Below are 10,193 nucleotides of genomic sequence, written 5' to 3'. Positions count from 1 at the left end.
TTTCGGCCTTTTCAAGCAATTGCTGGGGGAAATCCCATGGGCAAGACTGCTTGAGGGAAAAGGGGCCCAAGAGAGCTGGATTGCATTCAGAGATTGCTTCTTCCATGCTCAGGATCAGAGCATCCCCACACGCAGGAAGTCGAGGAAGGGAGCCAGAAGGCCTGCGTGGTTGAATAGGGATCTGTTGGGTATGCTCAAGCAGAAGAGGCGAGTTTACAGGTCATGGAAGCAGGGACTGGCCACTTGGGAGGAATATAAGGCTGCTGTTAGAGGATGCAGGAAGGCAGCTAGGGTAGCCAAGGCCTCCTTAGAATTACAGCTGGCGAGAGGGGTCAAGGACAGCAAAAAGAACTTTTTCAAATACATAGCAGATAAAACTAATACCAGAGGCAATGTAGGCCCACTGATGAATGAGGTGGGTGCCCTGGTGGCAGAAGACACAGAGAAGGCAGAATTGCTGAATGCCGCCTTTGTCTCTGTCTACTCTGCTGGAGGCTGTCCTGGGGAACCCTGTACCCCTGAGACCCCGGATGAAGCCAGGTCAATGGAGGAGTTTGCTTTAGTCGATGAGGACTGGGTTAGGGAACAATTAAATAGTCTGGACGTCCATAAATCCATGGGTCCAGATGGGATGCATCCGCGGGTGCTGAGGGAGCTGGCTGAAGTCATTGCTGGACCGCTATCCATCATTTTTGCCAAGTCTTGGGAAACGGGAGAGGTGCCCGAGGATTGGAGGAAAGCAAATGTCACTGCAGTCTTCAAAAAGGGCAAGAAGGAGGACCCGGGTAATTATAGACCGGTCAGCCTCACCTCCATCCCTGGGAAAGTAATGGAACAGCTTATCCTTGGTGTCATCTCAAGGCACATCAGGGATAAGCGGGTCATTAGGGGCAGTCAGCATGGCTTTACCAAGGGGAAGTCATGCTTGACCAACCTCATAGCCTTTTATGAGAATGTACCAAGGTGGATGGATGATGGCAGAGCGGTGGATCTGGTCTACCTTGACTTCAGTAAAGCCTTTGACACAGTCCCTCACAGCATCCTCACAGCTAAATTGAGGAGGTGTGGTCTCGACAATAGAGTAGTGAGGTGGGTTGCAAACTGGCTTAAAGAGAGAAGCCAGAGAGTGGTGGTCAATGGTGCGGAGTCCAGTTGGAGGCCAGTATCTAGTGGAGTGCCTCAGGGGTCAGTACTGGGGCCAATATTATTCAATATATTCATTAATGATTTAGACGAGGGAATTGAGTGTACCATCAGCAAGTTTGCTGATGACACTAAGCTGGGAGGAGTGGCTGACACGCCAGAAGGCTGTGCTGCCATCCAGAGACCTAGACAGGCTGGAGAGTTGGGCGGGGGATAACCTGATGGAATTTAACAAGGGAAAGTGTAGAGTCCTGCATCTGGGCAGGAACAATCCCAAGTTCCAGTATAGGTTGGGGCATGACCTATTAGAGAGCAGTGTAGGGGAAAGGGACCTGGGGGTCCTGGTGGACAACAGGGTGACCATGAGCCAGCACTGGGCCCTTGTGGCCAGGAAGGCCAATGGCATCCTTGGGTGTATTACAAGGGGGGTGGTCAGTAGATCAAGAGAGGTCCTCCTTCCCCTCTACTCCGCCCTGGTGAGACCCCATCTGGAATATTGTGTCCAGTTCTGGGCCCCTCAGTTCAAGAAGGACAGGGAACTGCTGGAGAGGGTCCAGCGTAGGGCAACAAAGATGATTAAGGGAGTGGAGCATCTCCCTTATGAAGAAACGCTGAGGGAGCTGGGGCTCTTTAGTTTGGAGAAGAGGAGACTGAGGGGTGACCTTATTAATGTTTATAAATATATAAAGGGTGAGTGCCACGAGGACGGAGTCAGGCTCTTCTCAGTGGCAAACAATGATAGGACAAGGGGCAATGGGATCAAGCTGGAACACAAGAGGTTCCACTTAAATTTGAGAAAGAACTTCTTCTCAGTGAGGGTAACAGAGCACTGGAACAGGCTGCCCAGGGAGGTTGTGGAGTCTCCTTCCCTGGAGACATTCAAACCCGCCTGGACACCTTCCTGTGCGACCTCACCTAGGCGTTCCTGCTCCAGCAGGGGGATTGGACTAGATGATCTTTTGAGGTCCCTTCCAATCCCAAACATACTGTGATACTGTGATACAACTTTTGCCATAACATCTTTAAATCAATGTAATTCACTTTGCCTTAATACCACTAAATAATATCCAAAGCAAACATACGCGCGAGTATCACAACTCTATGAGTTGGCACCGTGCCAAGAAAATTGGAAGGTACGTCAGAGCAGTAGAAAAGCCAAAAATCTCCAAATTTACCCCCTTCTCTTGCCCCACGTAGGGCGCCAATTATCTGTCGAGGGTTAGGATTGCGGGGTGACAATCAAACCCTGGCAGATGTGTTGTTAACCTCCTCTCCCCCCCACTTCCCCCTTTTTCCCCTCCCTCTCCCCCCTTCCCACTCAGGACAGGCGATCAGGAGGGAAAGAAGGACAGAGAGAAGAGAGTTGGAAAAGTTAAAGATGTTTTACTAATGCTACTAATAAGAATAGAGAAAATAATACAAAATATACAAAACCAATCTTGTAAGTCTCAGCAACTGCAGAGCCAGCACCCAAAGTCCTGGATTAGGCTCTGTAGCCAACCGGAGCTGGATTCAGTCTGTCACTGGCCTCAGTTCGCAGGGACGACCAGCAAGGTCCTCTCCTAATGTCAGCCATGAGGAAAAAAGGGAAAAAGGGCAAAGGGCTGAGATCCTCGTGATCTCCCACTTTTATATGAAGTATTCACGTGAATGGAATGTTATACACCGTTGGTCAGTCTCTCGATCACCAGTTTCTCGTTGCCCCTCTCGCGAGATGTCCATCCGTGCTTATCAATAAGTTTGCATTCCCTTGCTGGGTTTAACCAAAACACGTGTTGGGTTCTCCAGGAAAATGCAGCTGATATGAAGACTTGAGCTGACACGCAAATTCACTGAAAGAGAAACTTGTTTTTTACAAAACCAGGACATTCCACCCCTTATAATATGACATTCATTGAATACTTAAACCTTATCAATACAATCTATCAATACAATCTAATTAATCACTACTATATATATATATATATATATATATACATATGTACATATATACACAGGAGTAATTAATCAGTGGACCATCCTTTGAAAAGTTCATTAAGTTCATTTTGTCACCACAGTCTCCCAGGGCAGGGAAAATGGTCCAAGTGCATCTCATGACCCCTGTTTGTGGTTAAGGACACCAACTTCCAAGAAGGTGTCGGGCGCCACTCGAAGAAGCCAGCGCTGGTTTCATCACCATTGTCTTGATCTGAAAGACACTTATTAAACATTGTTAGTGCGGCAATTCACATCGTACAGTTCAACATTGCATATTTTCACCTAAAATCAAATCCCCTTGAGGTACACACCGAACTTCTCCATCCTTAAGCATCACCCACCAGGTGCTGCCAGGTCCCTGGGCAAAAACAATCCCACGAATGGGCTTTGCCTGTGCCCGATGCAGGAGGAACCCAGACTGCCTTTCCTAACATATTTTTCATGTGTACTACAGGGACTTTATCTCCTTCTACAGTCCATAGAATTTCTGATTGGGCAGGCCCGGCTCGATTGGTTGATCCCCTAGTGTTGCCCAACCAAGTGGCTTTTGCTAAATGTGAATGCCAGTTTTTAAAGGTTCTGCCACCAAGTGCCTTTAGTGTAGTTTTTAACAAACCATTGCACCTTTCAATTTTCTCAGAGGCTGGTGCATGATATGGAATATGATACACCCACTCAATACCATGTTCTTTGGCCCAATTGTCTATAATACTGGTTTTGAAATGAGTACCATAGTCTGATTCAATTCTTTCTGGCGTACCGTGCCGCCAAAGGACTTGCTTCTCAAGGCCCAAGATGGTATTTCAGGCTGTAGCATGAGGTACGGCAGATGTTTCCAACCATCCAGTGGTTGCTTCCACCATTGTAAGTACATAACGCTTACCTTGGCGTGTTTGTGGAAGTGTAATATAATCAATCTGCCAAGCTTCTCCATACTTATACTTTAACCATCACCCCCCACATAAGGACCCCCCATCTAAGGACCCCCCAGTTGTGCCCAGGGCCCATTGTGCCGTCCCAGAACCCCTCATTGTCCCCAGGGCCCATTGTGACATCCTGGCAACCTCCCTTTGTCCCCAGGGCCCATAGTGACATCCCAGGACCCCCAATTGTCCCCAAGGCTCATTGTGACACCATGGGGAACCCCCTTGTCACTGGGGATGCATTGTGACACAATGGGGACCCCCCCTTTGTCTCAGGTGCCCATTGTGACATCCTGGAGACCCCCCTTGTCCCCAGGGTCTATTGTGACATCCTGGGGACCTCCTTTATCCCCAGGACCCATTGTGACGTCCCAGGACCCCTCATAGTCCCCAGAGGCCATTGTGACATCCTGGGGACCCCTCTTTCCCCCAGGGCCTAATGTGACATCCTGGGGACTCCTCTTTGTCCCCTGGGCCCATTATGACATCCTGGGCACCCCGTTTGTCCCCAGGGCCCATTGTGACATCCCAGGATCCCAGTTTGTCCCCAGGGCCCATTACTACAGGGTGGGACCCCCCTTGTCCCCAGGGACCATTGTGACATTCAGGGGACCCCTCTTTGTTCCCAGGGCCCATTGTGGCACCATGGGGACCCTCTTTGTCACTGGGGCCCATTGTGACATCCCAGGACCCCACTTTGTCTTAGAAGGTCACTATTCGGACCCCCGGAGCCCCCCGGCCCCACACCCGCCCCGCAGCCCCACAGCGCGCGGTCTCGGGCCCCGGTGCCAGCGAAGCCACGTCCTGGCCACGGCCGGAGGAGCCGCCGCTTGTCCGCCCCCCCACGTCCCCCCGATCGCTGCTGCTGTCGCTGCCTGAGGAGCCGCAGCAGCCGCCGCTTTTCCGCCCCCCCACGTCCCCCCGATCGCTGCTGCTGTCGCTGCCTGAGGAGCCGCAGGAGCCGCCGCTTGTTCGCCCAGCCCCGACTGCCCCCCCCCAATCGCCGCCGCTGCCGCCCCCGCCACCCCCCTTCTCCCGCCATCCCGGTGTCACAACGGGGACTTTGAGCGCGGTTGTGGAGGCAGCAGCTGTTCTGATAGCGAAGCCAAATCGGACCGGGAAACAGGACCGGGAACCAGGAACCGTGGGAGGGAAGTTTTCCCTTGGAGCAAACAAACCCCAGGTGTTCTTCAATGTTTATTGAGAAAGCAGAGTCAGGATGTACCAGTAGTCCGATTAGTGACCTTCTAAGACAAAGTGGGGTCCTGGGATGTCACAATGGGCCCCAGTGACAAAGAGGGTCCCCATGGTGCCACAATGGGCCCTGGGGACAAGGGGGTTCCCACCCTGTAACAATGGGCCCTGGGGACAAACGGGGTCCTGGGACGTCACAATGGGTCCTGGGGATAAAGGGGGTCCCCAGGATGTCACAATGGGCACTTGAGACAAAGGTGGGGTCCCCATTGTATCACAATGCATCCGCAGTGACAAGAGGGTTCCCCATGGTGTCACAATGGGCCCTGGGGACAATTGGGGGTCCTGGGATGTCACAATGGGCCCTGAGGACAACAGGGTTCCCCACGGTGTCAAAATGGGCCCTGGTGACATACGGAGCTCCCCAGGATGTCACAATGGGCCCTGGGGACAAAGAGGGGTCCCCAGGATGTCACAATGGGCTCTGGGGACAGAGGGGGTCCCCACGGTGTCACAATGCACCCTGGGGACAATGGGGGGTCCTGGGACGTCACAATGGACCCTGGGGACACAGGGGTCCCCAGGATGTGATAATGGGCTCTGGGGACAAGTGGGGTCCCCAGGATGTCACAATGGGCACTGGGGAGAAAAGGGTGGTCCCCATGGTGTCACAATGGGCCCTAGTGACAAGGAGGGTTCCCACGGTTCCATGATGGGCCCTGGGGACAAGGGGGTCCACCAGATGTCACAATGGGCCCTGGGGAAAACAGGGGGTCCCCACGGTGTCACAATGGGCCCTGGGGACAAAGGGAGGTCCTAGGACGTCACAGTGGGCCCTGGGGACAAAGTGGGGTCCCCTGAATGTCACAATGGGACCTGCAGACAAAGGGGGGTCCTGGGATGTCAAAATGGGCCCCAGTGACAAAGGGGGTCCCCAGGATGTCACAACAGGCCCTGGGGACAAAGAGGGCTCTCCTGAATGTCAAAATGGGCCCTGGGGACAAGGGGGGACCCCAGGATGCAACAACGGGCCCTGGGGACAAAGAGGGGTCCCCTGAATGTCACAAAGGGCCCTGGGGACAAGGGGCTGTCCTGGGATGTCACAGTGGACCCTGGGGACAAATAGCAGTTCCCTGAATATCACAATGGGCCCTGGAGACAAGGGGTGTCCTGGGATGTCACAATGGGCCCCAGTGACAAAGGGCGTCCCTATAGTACCAAAATGGGCCCTGGGGACAAAGGGGGGTCCTGGGATGTCACAATGGGACCTGGGACAACGGGGGGTCCCCAGGATGTCACAATGAGCCCTGGGGACAAGCAGGGTACCCACGGTGTCACAATGGGCCCTGGGGACAAAGGGGGGTCCCGAGGATGTCACAATGGGCCCTGGGGACAATTGGGGGTCCTGGGATGTCACAATGGGCCCTGGGGACAAAGAGGAGTCCCCTAAATGTCACAATGGGCCCTGGAGACAGAGGGGCTCCCCATGGTGCCACAATGGGCCCTGAGGAAAAAGCGGCGTCGCCAGGATGTCACAATGGGCTCTGGGGACAGAGGGGGTCCCCACGGTGTCACAATGCACCCTGGGGACAATGGGGGGTCCTGGGACGTCACAATGGACCCTGGGGACACAGGGGTCCCCAGGATGTGATAATGGGCTCTGGGGACAAGTGAGGTCCCCAGGATGTCACAATGGGCACTGGGGAGAAAAGGGTGGTCCCCATGGTGTCACAATGGGACCTAGTGACAAGGAGGGTCCCCACGGTTCCACGATGGGCCCTGGGGACAAGGGGGTCCACCAGATGTCACAATGGGCCCTGGGGACAAAGGGAGGTCCTAGGACGTCACAGTGGGCCCTGGGGACAAAGTGGGGTCCCCTGAATGTCACAATGGGACCTGCAGACAAAGGGGGGTCCTGGGATGTCAAAATGGGCCCCAGTGACAAAGGGGGTCCCCAGGATGTCACAACAGGCCCTGGGGACAAAGAGGGCTCTCCTGAATGTCAAAATGGGCCCTGGGGACAAGGGGGGACCCCAGGATGCAACAACGGGCCCTGGGGACAAAGAGGGGTCCCCTGAATGTCACAAAGGGCCCTGCGGACAAGGGGGTGTCCTGGGATGTCACAATGGACCCTGGGGACAAATAGCAGTTCCCTGAATATCACAATGGGCCCTGGAGACAAGGGGTGTCCTGGGATGTCACAATGGGCCCTGGGGACAAAGGGCGTCCCTATAGTACCAAAATGGGCCCTGGGGACAAAGGGGGGTCCTGGGATGTCACAATGGGACCTGGGACAACGGGGGGTCCCCAGGATGTCACAATGAGCCCTGGGGACAAGCAGGGTACCCACGGTGTCACAATGGGCCCTGGGGACAAAGGGGGGTCCCGAGGATGTCACAATGGGCCCTGGGGACAATTGGGGGATCCTGGGATGTCACAATGGGCCCTGGGAACAAAGAGGAGTCCCCTAAATGTCACAATGGGCCCTGGAGACAGAGGGGCTCCCCATGGTGCCACAATGGGCCCTGAGGAAAAAGCGGGGTCGCCAGGATGTCACAATGGGCTCTTGGAAAAATGGAGGGTCCTGGGACGTCACAATGGCCCTGGGGACAAAGGAGGTCCCCAGGATGTCACAATGACCCCTTGGGACAACGGGGTCATTGTGGACATCACAATGGGTCCTGGGAACAAAGTGGGGTCCCCAGGATGGCACAATGGGCCCTGGAGACAAAGGGGTTCCCCACCCTATCACAATGGGCCTTGGGGACAAAGGGGGGTCCCCAGGATGTCACAATAGGCCCTGGGGAAAAAGAGGGGTCCCCTGAATGTCACAATGGGCCCTGGGGACAAAGGGGGTCCCCAGGATTTCACAATGGGCCCTAGGGACAAAAGGAGTCCCCACACTGTCACAATAGGCCCTGGGGACAAAGGGGGTGCCCAGGATGTCACAATGGGTCCTGGGGACAAAGGGGGTCCTGTGATGTCACAATGGGCCCTGGGGACAAACGAGGTCCCCAGGATGTCACAATGGGCCCTGGGGACAAAGGGGGTCCCCAGGATTTCACAATGGGCCCTAGGGACAAAGGGAGTCCCCACCCTGTCACAATAGGTCCTGGGGACAAAGGGGGTCCCCAGGATGTCACAATGGGCACTGGGGAGAAAGGGGTGGTCCCCATGGTGTCACAATGGGTCACCAGTGACAAGGGGGGTCCCCAGGATGTCACAATGGGCCCTGGGGACAATGGGGGTCCCCATGGTGTATACAATGGGTCCCCAGTGACAAGGGGAGTCCCCAGGATGTCACAATGGGCCCCGGGGATAAAAGGGGTACCCAGGATGCCACAGTGGGACCTGGGGACAATTGGGGGGTCCTGAGATGTCGCAATGTGCCCTGGGGACAAAACAATGTTCCCTGAATGTCACAATGGGGAAAAAGGGGGGTCCTGGGACGTCACAATGGGCCCTGGGGACAAAGGAGGTCCCCAGGATTTCACAATGGGCCATGGGGACAAGGGGGGTCCTGGAATGTCACAATGGGCCCTGGGGACAAAGGGGGTCCCCAGGATTTCACAATAGGCACTGGGGACAAGGAGGTACCCAGGATGTCACAATGCGCCCTGGGGATGACGGGGGGTCCTGGGACGTCACAATGGGCCCTGGGGACAATGGGGGGTCTTGGGATGTCACAATGAGCCCTGGGCACAACTGGGAGGTCCCTAAATGTCACAATGGGCCCTGGGGACAAAGAGGGTCCCCACGGTGTCACAATGGGCCCAGGGGACAGAGGGGGCTCCCCAGGATGTCACAACGGGCTCTGGGGACCAGGGGCGTCCCGAGGATGTCACAATGGGCCCTGGGGACAAAGTGGGGTCCTGGGAGGTCACAATGGGCCCTGGGGACAAAGTGGGGTCCTGGGATGTCACAATGGGCTCTGTGGACAACAGGGGTCCCGACGGTGTCACAATGGGCCCTTGGGACAAAGGCTGTCCCCTGAATGTCACAATGGGCCCTGGGGACAATGGGGGGTCCAGGGACGTCACAATGGGCCCTGGGGCAAAGGGGGTCCCCAGGATGTCACAATGGGCCTTCAGTATAAAGTGGGGTCCTGGGATGTCACAATGGGCCCTGGGGACAAAGGGGGGTCCTGGGACATCACAATGGTCCCTGCGGACCAAGGATGGTGCCCTGGATGTTACCATGGGCTCTGGGGACAATGGGGGGTCCTGGAATGTCACAATGGGCCCTAGGGACAAAGGGGGGTCCCTTGGATGTCACAATGGGGCTGGGGACAAAGGGGGTCCTGGGATGTCACAATGGGTCCTGGGGACAAAGGGGGTCCCCAGGTTGTCACAATGGGCCCTGGGGACAAAGGGGGTCCCCACGGTGTCACAATGGGCCCGGGGGACAAAGGGGGTCCTCAGGATGTCACAATGGGCCCTGGGGACTAGGGGGATACCCACGGTTTCAAAATGGGCCCTGGGGACAAGGGGGTCCCCAGGATCTCACAGTGGGCCGTAGGGACAAAGAGGGGTCCCCAGGATTTCACAATGGACCCTGGGGACAAAGGGTTCCCCAGGATGTCACAATGGGCTCTGGGGACAAAGGAGGTCCCCAGGATGACACAATGGGCCCTGGGGACAAAGGGGGTCCTGGGACGTCACAATGGGCCCTGGGGACAATGGGGCGTCCTGATATGTTACAATGAACCCTGGGCACAATTGGGGGGTCCTTAGATGCCACAATGGGCCCTGGGGACAAAGGGGGTCCCCACGGTGTCACAATGGGCCCTAGGGACAAAGGCTGTCCCCTGAATGTCACAATGGGCCCTGTGGACAATGGGGGTCCCCAGGATGTCACAATGGGCTCTGGGGACAATGGGGGATCCGGGGACGTCACAATGGGCCCTGGGGACAAAGGGGGTCCCCAGGACGTCACAATGGGCCCCAGTGACAAAGG

This window comes from Patagioenas fasciata, chromosome 10 (genome assembly GCF_037038585.1).
Source record: "Patagioenas fasciata isolate bPatFas1 chromosome 10, bPatFas1.hap1, whole genome shotgun sequence".
Taxonomy (NCBI): domain Eukaryota; kingdom Metazoa; phylum Chordata; class Aves; order Columbiformes; family Columbidae; genus Patagioenas; species Patagioenas fasciata.
Note: the sequence above shows the minus strand (reverse complement) of the source record.